This window comes from Astatotilapia calliptera, chromosome 15, assembly GCF_900246225.1.
Source record: "Astatotilapia calliptera chromosome 15, fAstCal1.2, whole genome shotgun sequence".
In the NCBI taxonomy this organism is placed as follows: domain Eukaryota; kingdom Metazoa; phylum Chordata; class Actinopteri; order Cichliformes; family Cichlidae; genus Astatotilapia; species Astatotilapia calliptera.
In genome coordinates, this window is record NC_039316.1 from 2,659,507 (window position 1) to 2,678,590 (window position 19,084).

The following is a 19,084-nucleotide window of genomic DNA, read 5'->3' on the forward strand; positions in this document are numbered from 1 at the left end:
CAGCTCTGCAGACGTGCCTACATGCCGAGGAGTAACACCAGGCTGCCCCAGCAGTGCCTTCCAGTGAGAGACTGTAAACCACTGAAACATGATGTGTCCTGGAAGACTACAGAGGTCAGTGCGGACGGCTGAGCATCCTTGAATCCCTGCAGCAGTTGCTCACCCGCCTCTTAATAGGCTGATCTGAATGTAGAAATGGAATCTAAGGTCAATTTTCTAAGTATTCTCGAGGTTACAGGGAGTCAGTTGGGGCTCAGATCCACCAGGGGAATGCCATTTTCATGTTTTATCACACTGGTCGCAATCAAATGAGGAACCGTTAAAGGTATTTTTCTCGGCTTTTCCAAATTCAGAGAGAAGCCAATTTCCTGCCGCCACATAGCAACCCCAGCTAACTCATGTTGACACCAGCGAGAGTCGATGCTGTCACATCCACACCCCGTGGGTAACTTCCACTGAGAATTTCAATCATAGCAGGAGAGATGGATGCAGAGGCGCAGGAGAAATGAGATCATTCAGTGAGAGGAGACAGCGTGAGGGAGAGCGAGGCAGAAGGACGGAGGCTGGTGAAGCAGGCGGCTCGGAGAACGTGATGAGAGGTGGAGAAAGGGAAAGACAAAAGAGAGCAAAGATGGGTGGAAGTGTTAGAAACTGTGGTGCCAAAAAAACCCACGACTCAATAAGCAGACGTTCAGCTGGAGAGGAGAAGAAAGGAGAACGTGGTATTCTGTTGTTACAGTAAAAGTAAAAAAAAACAGTAATAAATACTTTTACTTTTTAAACCAGAATTTCTGGTAATGCACACACGTGCACACACGCTGTTGTTGACATTTTAAACCTTTATTTACTAGTACAGTACGGAGTAGACAGGAAGTCAGAGAGAGCCACACAGGAAGTGGTATGGATTGGACTCAGACCAGATCCCCAGCAGTGACCTTTGGCATATCTTGGTGAGCTATACCGGTACACAAAAGTAGAAAAATTTACTTGTGCTGGAGTATTTCCACACTGTGATAATGTTGCTTTTACTCAAAGAGAAGATCCACTAATGGTTAAGTATTTTAATGATCATCAGAAAACTACTTTTTTATTTCTTTACATTTTTGGCCTTTTTTGTTAGAAAGAATAGGCTACAGCAGGGAATAACGAGGAGAACATGACCCAGGGCAGACTCAAACCTAGGAGGCTGCAGCAAGGATGCGGACAAGGGTTAGAGTAGAACCCAGAAGATGGATTTCTAAAGATAGTTACCCTTTTACTGTACATTTCAAATGTTTATTATCAGCTCAAATAACTTTGACTAACACCTCCTTAGTCAAGAAGGTGAAGAATGTCCAGGCAGGGGGTAACAAGGTGCAGGGAGAGACTTTACAGCACAGGCAGAACAAGATCATGATCTGTAAGTTCGTTTGTGGTCCATTTGTCTGGTGTATTAATTAATCATTTATTAAAATGTGTGGGAGGGGGGGATCTTTCTGTGGGCTCGGCTTGCGTTTCCAAAAAATTCACAGCATCCTATTGATTAATAAATAAAAGTGTGCGGCGACAAGTGGGACGAAAGGGCATCGAATCAAACCAAGAAAGGCAAAGATGCCTCACCAGACAAGTGCGACAAATGCTTTGAGTCACTAAGAAAGAACCGAAACCAAGCTAATATCAGACATATTCTCAGTTTTGCTTTGGTCCGACTCTCTGTGCTGGGATCGGGCAACACCTCATTTTCAAGCGGCTGAAAATGGAGAGCTGAGGACTTTGTAGTGGGAACAGAGAGGAGGAGGAAGTGGGGTAGAAAATCATTTCAGCTGTGATATGACTTTGCTCGCAGGCTTTCCTTTCTTTCCTAATAATCTTCTTGACGCAGCAGCTTGTCGCACAACAACTGCGATTTGAGAAAAATCCCAATCACAACCACAAACCATTTGATATTGCTTTGTAATTAGATCTAGAAAACCTCATGTTATACAGATGGAGGCAATATTATAGTAAAAATCATGATCCTTTTTGTTTTATAACACAACCTTAAAAAATATTATACACTGGACCAACACAGTTATGGTATCTGAATCATAATTTTTCTCTTTTTGCTTACTTAAGACAGTAAATATAATAATGCTTATTAATGAGCATGCTGCTTGAAGAAATGCCCCATCAGCAGGAGAGTAAAACAAAGGGGAGAATAAATATTGGTGATTCAAATGACAGTAATGAAGCTTGCAGGATATTGCTCCCTCTATATTTTATGAACTAAAATGAAAATGTCCTGTACCGATGAATTCAGGATGCTGCCCGAGGACTGTGTCTTGCCGAGGCGTTTTTCCGATTACAACTCTGAGGCAGCAGGAAGTGTGAGCACTTTTGAGTGGCAGGTCACGCAGGCAAGACCTCGAGAGGAAGGATCTTGGCTCGAGGGGAGACAGGATTGGCGTCACAGGCTCTCCTTCATGGAGTCAGACAGCTGAGTGAGGACTTGTGGCAGCTCTGTCACTGGACAGGGTGACTCACTCGCTTATAAGTGGAGCGGTTAATAATAGTCATACATTAGTGCTCCTGGAGTGAAATAACACGGCTTTAACAGCTTAAGCCCTCTAAAACGGCTCACTGTAGAGAAAGACACGAGGACGCTCTTGTAACATCAAGCGCGTCTGTTTTAAAATAACATTACATTACAGGTGCCATGTCAAAACTGCCCGGAAAAGGAGAAGACAATCCCAGCAAGAAAGAATTGTGATTCCTCCCTGCTCTGTCAGATATTGTCGTCCCTTTGCAGAAAATATATGTTTTTGGAACTGCTTAACGTATAAGACGTAGATTTATTCAAATTCTCAAACAAGACACTCTTTTAGAGATGCAAGGCGAGGGTGAAGAGGTCGGCATTATATCACATTTGCCGGTGATGAGTCAATCTCAACTTTCCAATACTTGCAAGAGGATCAGACTACAGGAGCCGAACACAGTCAGCAAAGTGCATTCAGTCATGTTGCCTTATTAAAGACTTCTGGCAGAACATATGCTGTTGATTTATCCTGTAAACATCTTGTATAATATTCTAAGATTTGCATTTATAAAATGCACGTGGAAGGTAAAGACTCATTAAGTTAGCAAGGACATGTGATCTTTGTTTTGCTGGGGCTGTAGCTGTAGCTGAAGGCAAGTCATACTTATAAAAGTATAAATAGTCTGCTGAGTGCTTATCACTGCTGCCTCAGAGCAAACAGGTTGGTTTCCAAGCTGAGTTTGACACACAAATCCCCCAAAAAAACAATCACTTATGTAAACTGCAGTGTTTACAAAGATGTAGACAAAAATGTAACAGTCTAAAACACATATGACTGAGGTAATCTTGGCAGAAGTACCAAAGGGGCAAAGTAGATGATTACATTGCTGTCTCAGACCATTAGGGGGGCCTGAAGGCTCCAGAATAACTACGTAGCTGTTTTGTTGTTGTTGTTATTCTAAATTTATGGAAGAGGATTAAAATCAATTCTGAGGAAAAAAAAAATTCTGACTTTTATTCCTCAAAATTCTAAAAAAAACAAAAATAACAGACACCCCCTGTTTTTTTGTCTATGGCCCTAATCCTCTTTTTTATGAACTGGATTACATTGTAATGAATTCTTTTTATCATTCCTGTGATTTTACCCATGCAGGGATTAACAGAACGACATGCACAAATACCAAAGAAGTACATGAAAGCAGTGTTTGTGTGTTTTAAAGTATCAAACAACCCAAAGCAAAAAAACAAAACAAAAAAACACCAAATGTTGCCGTCATGGATGCATGTGATATTTATTAAAGGGCTTCCTCTAATTACTCTAGGCCTGCTCCCAATAGAACATGTAGTATAGCATTTGACATGGATACAATGGAAGTGACTGTATATAATCTGCTTTGTGACTCACTTGGATAAGTGGTCAGTGTTCAGACAGCAACTGAATCCGCCAGTGCTATTTTCCTCATGGCTTCAGAATGAACGGTAGTTTATCTTAAAGTGCTTCATGAAATAAATTTGATATCTGCCAGTATGCAGGCAGCCATTGTGATCCAGTGTGACTGCACTTTGGTCACACTGGAGTGGAAGGTCATCTGAAACGGCTCTTTTTCAGCGACCCACAGCCTGTGTGATCAGCTACAAAGTGACGAGCACACGTTGTCCTTGTCTGGCCTCTGCACAACTCTCTCACACACGCGTGCATGCACGCACGTACGCACGCACCTAAATATCACTGCAATTCACTCTACATTCAAGCTGCTACCATGGCAACCTGTCTCCCTCCTCCAGGGAATATGATACAGGACTGCAAACATACATAACAATACACACATACACGCACAGCTACACACGGTGAAACACACATGAGGGACTCCATGGTCTAATCTCCTGGGAAAGAACAGTCTGCTCAGTTTATGAGGGATTTTATGCCAAAAGGTACATTTCATGCCTGCTTAGAAAGGAAAATTAAGGCAAGGAGTCATGATTCACTTTCCCTTACTTGTACCATGCATCATGATGTAGTCACCCAACTCCATCGTAGCGTGATTATGGTTGGCTTACTGTCACTTCCATCATCTTAAGTGAATTACTGCTTCATTATACTGTATTCATTTTATATGCAATAGCTTTTCTCCTGTGTTTTTTCCCCCTTTCTCCCTGAAACAGCCTCCGAAACTGCTTTTAGACCACTCAAACACTAAAAAATTGAAATCAATACAAATGCAATCCATTTGAACGGAGCTGAGGCTCTTGCTCTTTTCAATTTTGGACGAATAATAGCTGCTGTGCAATTATTTTCAAGCCATTATTCTGCAGAACAATCAGACAGGTGGAGTCCCCGTGCAGTGTGTGCAAAACAGGTGACACATAGCGGTAAAGGAGACGCTGATGAAGGACATCACTTCATCAGTTCAGTCAACTTCCTGCCTGTACTGCTTCTATGTCTCATGTGACAAGCCTCATCTTGTGTTTGTACATTACAGTACACACACACACACACACATACAAGGGTGCTTTGAAATCCCACTTCTGTGCGATTGCTCATTATATTGCTCTTGTCAAATAATCCCTTGTTGAAGACAGCAGGGATAACTGCTGCATGACAATCAATTCAAACAAAGATGCCCGCTCCTTGTTTACTCGAGACGTTGTCTTTAAAAAACTAAAAGAAAAGGGGGAAAAAAGAAAAATCAAAATAGACAGAAACCTCGTATTGTACTGTGAAATCTCAAAGAGGAAGTTGCTGCTGTAAAATGAGAATCTAGGCCACACTAGGCTGAGGGCAGCAGATATCAGATAAGTGCATGCATCATTTAGCTCAAAAAAATCACACACGGTTAAATGATGAGAATCGCAAAGGGAATGCCTGCTTTCTGTAGCGGTTTCAAAACAAATTCTTGTGTGGGTTGTGCCGCTTTTGGATGCGGAGTGCATTCACATATTGGGGAAAATGCGGCTATTAAGATAATCGGCTGTCGTCTCAAAAGGCCTTCCCCTCCAGGCAAAATAGCCTCGAGACTGACAGTGACAAACAGGAAGGGCAGACAGAGGGAGAATAAAAAGGAGAGGAGTGAGGGGCCTTTGATTACTGTTGTAGCAAGCAAATTAGCAGCATTAGCTTTGACAGTAATGATTTCGTTTTTTGTTTTTTTCTCTGCTGTATCTGGCTAACTGAGGCTGGCATGCCTGCGGGAATCAGCACTGGGCATGGTTCAATGCATTTAGCATAGAGCTCAAATACAGTTACTTCAGACTATGACCGCAACATTTGGGAAAGCCAGTACAGAGCAACGCTTATTCTCCCCCACCCCCCTTTCTTCCTACTCTCTATATTTTTATTATGATAGCTTACAAAGAAATGAAAAGTGATCACGGCTGAGCGTGTTAAAGGCAGTGGAAATCCCTCTGATGAAGGCTCAGATAACCATTAGCACAACCTTTCATAATGTCAGCCAGATAGTGACTGAAACTCATTTTCAGTCTGGTTTTAGATAATGTCGTACAACACACAAAAAAGCCAGGGTTCCACGGGCGGAGCATTATGTGTATCCGTCTTTTGAGATACCGTCTTTGTGATTTTGTGTCTTTGATGGTTTTTTCCTTCTCAGAGCAGGGCAGCCCCTTCAGTAGCACACCTCTGCAAGTGGAGCAGATGAGGAGATAAGGCTGCGGATGAGAACAGCTCATCAGCTAGTTTCTCAGTGTCGAACCTTAGGTGTCTCTTTCTGCTGACTGGGGCGAGCTATGCTTCAATGCCAACCTCACAGGTGTGTGTGTGTGTGTGTGTGTGTGTGTGTGTGTGTGTGTGTGTGTAGGCAAATACCAGATTCCTTTTAGTTTCTGAAGGTCATCACCTGATGCCCTCGTCAAGGGCCATTGCTTCATTTCTTTTAACAATAAACCCAGTGTTTATTCTACAAACACCTTCAGGAAGGATGGATGCAAAGGCCTTCCTGCTTAGTTTCTTTTGTATCTGCAGATGTACACAGATGCATTTCCACTTTCATTTGGTTACATTTGCCTTCGCATCTAATTCTTCCTTCTGTCTTTTCCTTTCTCACACGCGCACATACACAGACACAGATGCAAATAACACAAGCATGATGTAATTATTGCAGCCTTCTATCCATTTCCTGCTGAGAAATGACCCGCAAATGAGGATTTTTGTAACTTAATTAAAAGCAAACGACTTCAAAATGTAGGATGCATTTTTTCTTATTTTTGTCGAAAAATAATAACAAGGAAAAAACGCTGGAAATTGAGTGTTGAGCCAACTTATGTTAGGTGGAGATAATCATACGACCGCTTTTAGAACGTTCCTGTGTGAATACTCCAGTGTGCTGTGCAAAAGACTGAACAGATGTTGTAGTGACACCCTAACCTCCCCACCAACATTACCATTTGCTTTACCGTTAGCATCTCCTCTGAATTAATTTGTCTGCGACAAGTCTTGCTTGTAGTTTAAAACCTTTTTGTTTCAGTATAATTTCAAAAGTGTCTGAGAACAATATGGAATACAGCGACAGAGACTGTGAAGGATCATAATGATAGCAGAGATTTCAACAAGTACACTTCTGCTGCACTGATGACAGTTAAAATAATCATTTAGTTTGGAAACGTGATTCAAGCGATGGCAGGTTTAAAAAAGAAATAACTACAAAGGCTTACAGAAGTGATAAAGCACAGTAAGTACTGAAAGTCATTATGTGAAATGTGTCCTTATCTGTGTGCAGTGCTGTATCAGATATGGTACAGCTACAGCACAGCCTGTCAGAGATGTTGGTCTTTAAATTACTTCGGGGATGCAGTTTGGATGTGGTGTATTATTGCTCTAAAACGTGCCATGAGCACCACTGGGCCACTGCATTACATGAAACCTAACAGATGGCTTTCAGCAACCTGTGCAATATGCCGAGGTGACCTCTCCGACTTCAGATGTAATAACTGCCAAAGAAATGACAGACCGAACCAAAAAGCAATCTCCTCAAATTGTGATAACATCACACTTTGGAGGCCCAGAAAACAAAGGCGCTGGAAAATATCAAATATTATAGGACAGCAGATTGCATACGTCGGTGAAATAAGTCTTTCAAAAAAGTCTTACCAAGATACCAAAACTGTATCCACTGCCATTTACTCGTGAATATTGGTCAAGGCTACTGTACTGTGAAAACCCAACTTGGTTTTGAGATAATGAATTATAATTAATAAAATGTAAGAGACATGAATATGTGCACTTGACATTAAATCAGTGGAATTCACTCCAGAATTGGCCGACCAGGCTATCATATGTCCGATTATCAGCTGGTGCATGCACAAAATGCAGCACGGGTGACCAGTCGAGCACACTCTCACAGCCATATGCTAACATGCTAACATGCTAACATATTCTTAGCGTTGAGAGCTCCTCGCTGTGAGTAACAATGCAAAATTTGCCAAAGTTAACTGCTGGAATACAATGTAACAAACATGTTTCCAACAACAAACCCAATCATATTATTATTCCCAGTGTGGGCATTTTAAAGAAACTAACAAAGTAAAAGTGGCTAAAGCTATTCAGAGTACAGATAATAGAGGTCAGCAGCCTCGGTATGAGCAAAGGATCAAAGCTACCATGAAAATTATAGAGACGATTGAAATCAAGAAAAGGTTTGATGGCCTGTTATCTAAGTAAGTTAGAAACATATTGGAAAACGATGTGAGTACCTGTCATTTGTTTTGTTATAAAAATTTGTTACACCTGCTTTCATTTATTTGTATCTTTTTCTAATACCAGAACGCTTTACTTTCAGATGCTTATGCGAGAGAAGATCCCGAAACTTAATGATTTCTTTTATCGTGAGAATAATATTTTGCATTGAAGAGCAGCTGAACAATTTGTTTATGCTGTCAAATATAGTTCTCAGACGGGAAATCTGAATCAGTGAAAACTGGGATTGGCAGGTCACGCTTTGATAATCAGAACTGGCCAAGATGTTTTTGGCCCTTTAGATAATTGTTGAAAGCAGGGAGCAAATGTGGTGAGTTAATGTTTGACATGTAACAAGATCCCCGGCCAAATTTAAATCAGGAACGATGAAGTTTGCATGTGTCTTACGTCCTTAATTGCAGTAAAAATTAGCTTTTTCTTTCTCTATGTACAGCATACAGTAGATGCATATACACATGTATTTGTTTCTCCCCTTTTATTTCTCCAAAATTTCAACATTTTCTAAGATTGTTCAAACAAAGTGAGTCATTATGGCTGACAAAGTTTAAGCATTAAAATCAGTAGAAAAGGCAACAGACTTCACGGGACAAACCACCAGTTAATGTGTAATTTGTGCTGAGTTGCACTTTGACAGCAGTTTTTTCTCAAACTGTAATGAAACCTCTTTGCAGATGAAAAGTAATTCCGCTCCATTGTGGAAAATCTAACAGGCCCATTCTAAGTCGGCCCCCAGCCCTGTCTCAGTGTTACAATGAATCTGACTAAAGCTTCCAGAGGAATGAATGGTCGCTGCCTGCTCACAGCTCCACTCTTGCATGGCCCACTGCCAGAGCTCTAATTTAAGCTCCAGGCCTTCTGTTGGGAGAGAGTGGGAGAGTAGAGGAAGCCCACCCCAGGCAGAAGTGCAGGGGAGAGTGCTGGGCCCTGCTCCCTAGAGTGGAATTGCTGGCTGTTAAGCTCATCAATGAGGATGAGTCATCCGAGGCAGCCAGCCGCTTCGTTCCTCCTGGTCTGCCTTACTGAAGTGGAGGCAAGTTAAAATGTTCAGTTACTACCTGCTCTCTGTGGTGAATCATGTCTGTTAGAAAACACACGATAAGCTACATTTCCACCCCGCTGGTGCACTGGAGACTTGGTGTTGCAATACACTCTACCATGTTGTTTTACCGATAATTTCTTGAGTGTTTGCCTAGTCACTGGAGTCAAGAACCTGTGTGTGTATTCATCTGTTTGCTCGTGCAGGCAATAGTGTGTGTTTAGAACCTGTTAAGCAACAATTTCCATATCCTTCTAATTGTCAAAGGTCAGAAGCTTTTAGGCAGCCAGCAGTAGGCCGACGGCGGTTGGCTGAACATGCATCTGATTCCATTTGGGCTGGTTTCAGTTTCAAAGCCTCCCACCTTCCTGTCTCATAATCACTCCTACAGATTTTTCGAATCAATTCAGGCCCCGGCTTAGACTGACTTCTGATCAACAACTGGCAATTGTGGTGCCAAAAAAAAAAATTCCCAGTGGCCACAGACAGATGTTTGGCGTCCATATAATTCCTATGATTGCTGCAAATGACTGAGAATGGCCACAACTTGAACTCCAGGACACAGTTTGGTCCAGATTTTCCGTTCCTTCAGCAGAATCCGGCAGCTCTTTTCGCATCTCCATAAACTGCAATATTTCTGGGTGGTGACTCGTCTATAAATGCTATCTTTAAATTCTGTGGCAAGCATGTTACCATGACTGCTAGCTGGCTGCCAAGTGCTGGATGATAGCATCAGACAGAAGCAGATCACGAATTACGCTCAGCACAATGTGCAGCGCATTCATATTCATACAGGCATTTTGCTTATCGAGCCACTGCAACCACACGCGCATCTCACTGTTCCTACAGGTCATACGCTTCCTGCATCCTCCCTTAACTCATAATATGTGCACATATGTGCATCTGAGTGCTTGCATGCATTCGCACAATCTTGTTGGTGCAACAGGAATGTTAAAAGCTGTCATTATCTCAGTGGAAAATGTGTGATTGACCAGAGCTGTGTTGACATGTCAACCCAATTATGTACTCTCACAACACATCGGAGCCCTGGGAATGAGTTGTGTTGCTAAGAAAATCTAAGAGTTAGTGTAGGATGCTGGCACGCATGGTTTTACACGTGTAAGGCGAGAGCAAGAAGGATGTGTAAGACGGGTAATAAGAGAAAAATAAAAATCCCCCTCTATGTTGCTATTTGCAGCATCTTTGCCTGCCTACACCCTTGATCTGTAAGACAAGCTGCCCACCAGACACGTGTTTGGGCTGAAGTCTACACTTAAAGTACAGGTTCTCTTCTCTTCTCAGCAGCACAGGATACAGTATGTTCACGTTCACTGCTCATAAAAGGGGTTTCCTCCTGAATGCATCATATTGCATGCCACATTTTATACAAAGCAAAAAGAAAACAAAACTGTAACTACAATGAGAGCGAACAGGTGTGGAAAACAAAAGCGAGCACGTCTTTTAGATGCACAGACCTCAACTAGAGGCTGAGCTCGTGCTTGTCCACGCTCAAACTTTCAGACATACAAATGAATACACAGGAAACCCTGCAATGACTCAATGCCACAATGATTTAAGTTCAGAATGGCAAAGGACGCTCATGACTCAGAGTTTCCATTGTGGCTCCCGCTCTCCTGTTGCAGTTTTGCGTGTGTGTGCAGGTGTGTGTTTATATGTGTTTGCGGTGTGAATAGCATGACTGCTGCTGTTCATATAACCAGCGTGCATGCTCTAGTTCTTTAACAGCTAAAGTGTCAGTCTGCCTTTCTTCACTGTTAGATGCAAACTCTGTTTGGGAAAGTTTGGGAATTTGACTCATCGGTGAGCGGGAGAGTGCTTTTTATCGCTTCTAACTCTGGGTTATGTAGCCTATACACTATATAGCTGCACTGACACATATGGCGCAACCGCTAAAAGCAGGTTTCAAATTGAAGTGAAAGCATCTATTGGTAATCTAGCAATGAAACTCCATCAGCTAACCTCTGGAGGCACTCTGCAGGTGATGAGGAGACGAGATGATGAGGATAGCGGAAAAGAGGCAAGGACATCAAAGGAGGAAGTGTTGTGTCACACTTACACGATGCTAGGTGCTGTGAACTGTTTTAATTAACCGACTGACAAGAAAAATATGTTTATGTTAGCCTTGCGGCCCAAATGATGAAGCCAGGCTGCAGAGTTTTTGCCAAGGGTTAAGCAGTCAGACTCAAACAAATATTCAGAGAGGTTCATGCAAAAATATCTGTTCAAAATAAATCATCATTTTGAATGTAAATTTAGTGTAATGAGCCCTCTGTGTAAAAATATTTGCTTTTGCCTTTCACCTCGTGCTTCTTGTTCTCCCGTTTTCAGAATTTTCTTTTTCACTTTTGTAGTTTGTGTTTCTTGTTGGTTTTCATTAATTCTGTCTGCCTGCATTTGGCTCCTTTTGCCACTATTATGACATGTAAGTCTCATACTAGGATTTACTGCCACTTGTTTCATTCAAAAATTATTAAGAGAGTGATGAATCAATAGTCATGCTCATATAATGAAGCTAGGCATTTGATCAAGTTTGTTTTTACTAGTGACTCGCAACAAACAGAAAAAGCACGCTGCATTAAAACTCCTGTATAACTGCCCGTGTCAGGCTTGCAGTCAAATCTGGTGTGAGACAGAGCAGTGTGTCATGATTTATGGGATGAATCATAATTAATTTAAGTTAATTTAAGTAAGTATTATTTTTTTAAATTAATGATTCATGATCCTTTTTTAAATCAGGGCTGCTTGACAACAAATTTTCAGGCTGTTTTTTGTTGCCGGTTGCTCCCAATGTGCCGAATGTATGCAAGAGACTGCAGCTTGCATGAGCACGGGGCAGCACAAAGCATCGAAACTATATACGGTTGATTCAAAGTGCAAACCCGGAGCTTTAAATCTTTATTCCCACCCTGACGGATCAGATTCAGCTTTCATGCTTAGTCCCATCATGTGACACGCTGCAGCTATCAGAACATTAAATGAATTCTCAGCTGTGGCTGCACAACAAGCAACTTCAAAGTGCAGCAGTGCTTTAGTTGAGAGTTCTTGGATCAGACATCAAACGTGTTATCACTGTAACTTTGCAGCAGATGAAAAGGACAGGATTTTCCTTTCTGCTTGATACCTGGAGAAAGTATTCCCGAATCAAGGCTTTGATATGGTTCTAGGAGCCAAATAAGGCTAGTCACTGTGTGCGCAACTCAAAAACGCAGAAGAGATGCATGACACCCAATCATGTGACATCTTTCAGAAGTCAGAAACACAATGAAAATTTCATGCAGGCTCTTTTGTTTTCATACTCATGGATATTTTAAGCATGTAATAACATATAAGACTTCCGATGAGCGATTGTTTTTCATACCTCAGTCAAAATAAGAAACATGGACCAATTTCAAAATACGTGTTTGAGGCTTTAACTGTAGAGTGGAGCTTCTCCTTTGATGTCTGCAGTAATTCTTTGGTCTGGTGGTCTGGACTGCTGCGTCACGTGGTTTCCTGCTGGCCAGCCCACGTGATATCGGCTGCTCCTTACTGGAAGACAGGAAACACCGTTCTGCGGTGTCTCACGTGCTTCACATGTCTCTCGGAAGATGTGAGTGGGCTCATTTATAATGCATTAATGGACAGGGCCACTGGAAAGCCTGTCTCCTGATGGAGGAGCACCAGAGCATTTCCATTCATCTTAGCTGGATACCAACTCACGGCAGACAGGGCCATGATACAGCTGCTTGACTCCTGCCAGCAAAACAGTGGAAATCAATCATTTTGTAGGCCACTGGGAAAGACTACATAATAGCTACAGTGGAAATCAAAACTTTGGCACATCACCCGCACCTACATCTTAATTTAAATTTTCTTTCTGGAACAGTTTGACAATTTTGGACACACCCTGTCTTGTGAAAAAGTCCTGATGCAAAGTTTTGCAGGGTTTGCCTCAGCCCCCAAGCCCTGCAGCCCCTGCTGTCTTTCCAATGTTACGTCTCTTGTCTCGTGTTGTGGCTATCTTCAGAACATGATGCAAGGCAAGGCGGTGAGCGAGAAACATGTGGCTGGTGGCTCAGCTTTGCCCGGGGAGAGGGACCTCACCTTGATTGTTGCTGATGAGGGCTGACTTCACTACCGGCACTCAGACACCAGATTTCCTTCAACTGATAAGACAGCAACAATACTCGGTGATTGCAGAGAAAAACGCACAAGCGCGTGCTGCATGTGCAACCTTCAGCAACAAATTACTGCCACAGTGACACAAAGCGTGGACACGGATGTTTTGAAGATCAAAGCGAGGCCTCGCGCTCGTCTGCAGAGTGTGAGCGTTTTAGCCTGACAGCAGTGAGATGAAGTTAAACTCATGCTGAGTCTTTAAGTTAACAGCTACACTAACACACAATAGATAGACACGGTAATTATTGAATATTTCTTCCATCTGTCGCAGGATATCACGGGGGTTCAGCAGTTTTAAATTAAGGGTGGCTTTAAAGGCTGAATGGCGATTGATTATTTTCTTGGAAGCCATACCAGATTTATTCCTGTAACTCTAGACGGGCAGAGGCGGAAAATGAACCGCTGCTACTTCAGAGGAGAGGTTCGACTGATTCTTCTTCTCGTATTCAGTCCCGTGAAGGCCGGGGCCGTATGCATGAGCTCAAGTGGGCGTGCATATCTATAAAAGATGTGGGCTCGCGAGTGGGTGTGGAGTGTGGTTACTGGGTGCAAAATTAACAAATCCGCCTCCTTTTTATTTCCGCCCCCAACTAAGCTTTTTCACAGTGGTAATTATCATCATAACCACAGCGTTTCCTGCCATCAGCCCATAATGCTATTTTGCAGGGGTCATCCTCCGGGGCGTGCTGAGATAAATATGGCAAAGAAACGCCCACGACAGTATTAATACTTCGCTTTCTCTTGGTGAAAGTGGCCTGGTCCTTTTTTCTTTTTTTTTTCAAACGCTCATTCATGCCTGCTTATGAAAACCGGCCACTATCAAGAGGAATTTTATCATCTCCCCAGACTTGTTAGTAATGTAGTTCAGGAGTTAAAGTGAATGGATGAGCCCTAACGGTCCACGCTCGACAACAGCAAATTATCCAAGGGGTCCATGATTTGTGCTTTCACGGTGACATATTGAGTGCTCACAAAGAGATTCAGCCATGCATGAAGCACACGTGCATACAGCAAGCCCATATACATCTACACATTTATGGTAGTGTGTGTGCGTGTGGGTGTGACAAAGCTAGTTGAATAAACAGATGCAGTCATCAGAAACTGACACCATGACAGAATAAATTCTGAGCTGCAGGTGTTACAGGTCACTTACACATCACCAGCAGCATGATCCAACCAGCCTGCCCTTCCCGAGTTTTGAAAGTTTTTCGCAGGAATGATGTGACTTTAACAAGAATCCTGACTTATGTAGAAATTGTTGTAAAAACATTTTTTTCAAGGTCAGCTTTGAGGATCAGTAATTAAATATGAGAAAACCCACAAATTGTTGCTCAGGGTGGAAGAGGCACCTCAATGAGAACCTAATTTGTTGTGAATATGAAGCTTAATAAATTCCAACTTTTGATCTACTTTGCATATTTTCTGCTAATTACAGCACGGGAGGAAATGCCGTCTTTGCATATTTGAAGGAGCGAGAATAAGAGAGCAAGAAAGTGAAACAGGGAGACAAAGACGAGGGTGAAAATAAAAAAAGATTACATGCTGCTGGCCTCTATAATGAGATTGTCGTCATATATTCCAACCAACCTTAATACCTCTGCAGTGTTTGAAGATTGTGTTTTTTTCCATTTGGGCCAGGCTGGATGGACTGATTAATCACTTTTTAATCAGGATGCCTCTGTGAATAATTCACCCTTTGAATGTCTTCTGAAGCACTGGGGTGACACAGTTTTAAATTTATTTAGTCTGATTACCTCTGCTTCCAATATTTATCACACAGACAGACAACTAAATGTTTGATTCCTTTACACTGTTGCAGTGGTGATATACTGCATTGCAGTAAAAGATGGCCAATAGCCAACAAGTGACAGTAGTGTACAACCTGCTCATCCTTTCAAAGAAAATATAACCTCCCAGCTGATTGGGCCACTGCCTCTTTGCTTCTGTCTCACTGATTGCTTGCAAGTGCAAACCCGAGAAAGAGAAAAGCTCAAAGTTTACACACGACTGACTACCTCTGATTTTAATCATTAGCTCACACAATACACGGTGAGACAGGTAGCTCATGTGCAACACTCCAGGGCGATTTGCGTACACTTTACATACCGTAGATTTACATAATTTGACAATGAGAAATTATCCACTGGTGCAGAAAGCGTGATTGTAAAATAGAAATAAAAAAAGAAAGAAACTAAAGTAGTTGCTGCAATCTGTGTAGTCAGAAAGAAAAAAATAGTGAGCTACACCGACTGTTTTAAATGTCCTTTGGTACAATGGGATAAGATGAGATGTTAGATGAGATAAGCACGAACAGGAAGTGTTTTATCAAGTCATACTGACAGACAATTTAGAAGATTTGAAACTGAAATGATTGTAAATAACATTTGATTCAACACAAGTTAAAAATATTTAGCTCCACTGGCGTTAAATGTATTTTAGCTAAATGTGCTGGTTTAGCAGCAACAGCTTTGTTTTGGTTGACTGCCTACTCAGTTTTTAGCCATAGATGCAAACTGCTTCACAAAAAGATTGCCACTGTCCCAGAACTGAACAGATGATGGGCAACTTTAGCAGCTAGCTTATTAGCATTTGAACATTTAGCTAATCAGTGACATTTCCATTAGGAGAAACAGGTAAACAAAAGGTAAAAGCTTAATGGATATTGAATGGTAGCCAGATACACACACACACACATAGACACATACAGGTCTAGATGATATAAATAAATGATACCGATGCTGTTCCTTTTCTTTCTTGCTAAAAAAAAATTAGCTATACGCAAAAAAAGATAACCAAATTTCAACTGTGGGTTCAAGGTGCATTACAATGTGCTCTAATAGTGCCTATACGTGATGATTAGAGATTGAGATTAATTTCAGTTTTTCTGTGCCAAAGGACACCTGGTGCTCATCTCCGAGACAGAAGCTTTGACAAAAAACGTCAGTGTTTGACTCCCTGGGAATGAGGACGGGCTTTCACTTGCCGCATCGCAGAACTCCTAAAGAGACGGGGCTTTTTATCTCCTGCATTCCCTCCGTCTGGCTGCCTTTCTCTTATTTCAGATTATTCAGTGGAGAGCTAAAAGTCAAAGTTTATCTCACTGTGTCTCTATGGCTGTGTCAACCCACAGCCACCCACTCATTACTCTACTCTGTTATCATCACCCTGCTTTCCCAACCTGATACTTTTTGATGTTTTGTGGAAAATCAAAGGACAGAGTGGCACAGAAAAGGCCATCAGCCTCGTCTGTGAGAGGGGCTCGCGCAGCTACCTCGCTTACACAATGAAACAAAGCCTAATTGAAGAGGGAAAAAAAAAAAGGAAACAATGCCAAGATTCACATTGTTACAGCAGGTAGTTTAGAAGAACTGACAAAGATCTGCAAAGGCAGGCTCACAAATAATTGTAGAATCTCTGCATTTATAAAAGAGCCACAAAATTCATATCAGAAGCTTCAGTGTCAAACACTACACATCAAACCGATCTCCTCAATCACCGCTATCTCATCAGTTTTGTGTCCCACTAAGCTCAGTGAGTGTTTTGCATATGGTCTGCTTCTTTTACATGTGAGCCACGTTATTGTCACCTTGCTGAATTGCAAAATAAAGAATGAATTAAGGTGACTCACAACAAAAGACTATCTTGCATTCTGTACCCTCTAAGGGGGAGTAGCTCTGCCCTCCTGTGATTTAGCCTTCAGACTTCAGTAAGCTTGTTTCTTAAAGAACAAATTAGTGTCTGCAGTATGCTGTGCCCTTTTACTTCAGGTTTACCACGGCACAGATTAATCATCGCTCAATCGGATTCTCTGCTAATAAAGCCTGGGGGCAGAATTGCACTATTACTTGAATTAATTAACAGAACTTGCTGCTCTAGTCATATTTTAAAAGACTGTAGTGCACTTTGAACATTTGCTATAACCCCTCCAAACTACAGTGTGTGTCTTTTCTTTCTCCAGGCCTCTAAAGTCATGTGGGTTGCTGGCCTAGTTTAGGCAGAATCGAGTCAACATACAGTCAGGCCCATACGATTTTGGACAATTACACTTTCAGAATTTTGTCTTTGCATGTTTTATACATAGAGCTCTTTTTCAGAAGCTCAAAAGTAATTGGATAATAAACTGACAAGCAACATCATGGCCAGAAGAGGTTCTCTTGTTATTTCATGGTAAGTTAAGCAGATAACTGGAGTTATTGGCCGTTCACTGGAACCTTTAATATGAAGTCCAAAGAGTTGTCAGGCATTATTAGGCTGAAAACTGAAATAATACTGTAAAATAAATTTATCTGAGAAGTATTACAAACTTTAGGAGCATTGACAATCAACAATCTGAATGCACAGGTGATCCCTACAGAACCAAAAGCCCTGAAAGGCCACAAAAGAACATTAAAGTTGAGAAACATTGAAATTCTTCCTCGGTTCAGAAAAAATTACAAAGTCTAGACAAGTCAAGAACATGCTTAAGGAGATAGTGTTTTACAACAAGGTTCAAACCACTGGTTACACTAGAGAACAGGAAGGGCAGATTAGACTTTGTCAGAAAACATTTAAAAGAGCATGCACAGTCCTGAAAAAGAAAACTTTGGACAGATAAAAACCAGAATGTACTAGAATGAGAAAATGAACTGTATCAGGCAATCTTATGGCACACGCCTGTATGACTGCCCCTGGAACCAGGTCTCTAGAGTCTATTAATGACCATGGTGGATTGTGAAGTGTAGAAGGCTATACTCTCTGCTCAGAATCATCCAAATGCTGCAAATGGATAATGCCCAAAGCACCCTGCAAAGGAACCCAAGAGTCTCTAACGGCAAAGAAATGGGATATTCTTCAATGGCCAAATCAGTAAACCCAACAGAGCAGCTTTTCATTGACTAAAGACAAAACTGAAGACAGCAAGACCAACAAATAAGCAGCAACTGAATATGGCTTCAGTAAAGGCCTAACAGATCACCTCAAGGGAGGAAATGCAGCTTAAGCTTCTGAAAATTCTGGACTATTTATGAAAAGCCTGTAATTTCCAAATTAAAGAAAAACTGCACTTCAATAACATATTGACTGGTTTAAAAATCCACTGTGGTGGTGTAGTCATGCCTCCGCATTGGAAAAGTTAGCCTGAAGTATTAAAAACTTGTCTGTTAGATTTCATTACGATGGATAATGATGCAGGAAGCAAAAATGAGTCAAAAACACAGTTGCAGCGGTAATCAGGAGCCATAGAATGAGATAAAGTAGCAATCATCAGAGCCACAAAATGGCATCCTCGTAAAATGACACCACACACTGTGCAGCACTTGCACAATCTAGTTATGCAAAAACAGAATGGCAAGTGCTTTAAACTTGGCACAGGTATTATCAAGGGAAATCAACGTTTTTGTAACAGCTCGGACAGCGATAAGCACATTGCATAACAGCAACCTCTGTAGAAGGCATCTATGAAAAACATTTGCGTTGCATAAGTGCAATACGTGTTGGTTTTACAACATCTATAGATACCACAATGAAAATAGTGTCAGACAAGAGCTCCTGTTCTCCAGAAGCTTCGCAGGTTTAATCCAGCATGACAGTGATCCAAAGCGTGGCCTGCACATTTAGAGAAGAAAAAGTGAAACTCTGACCTGGACAAGTGTGTCACCTGCCGTGACTGCAACAGAACACCTCTCCAAAG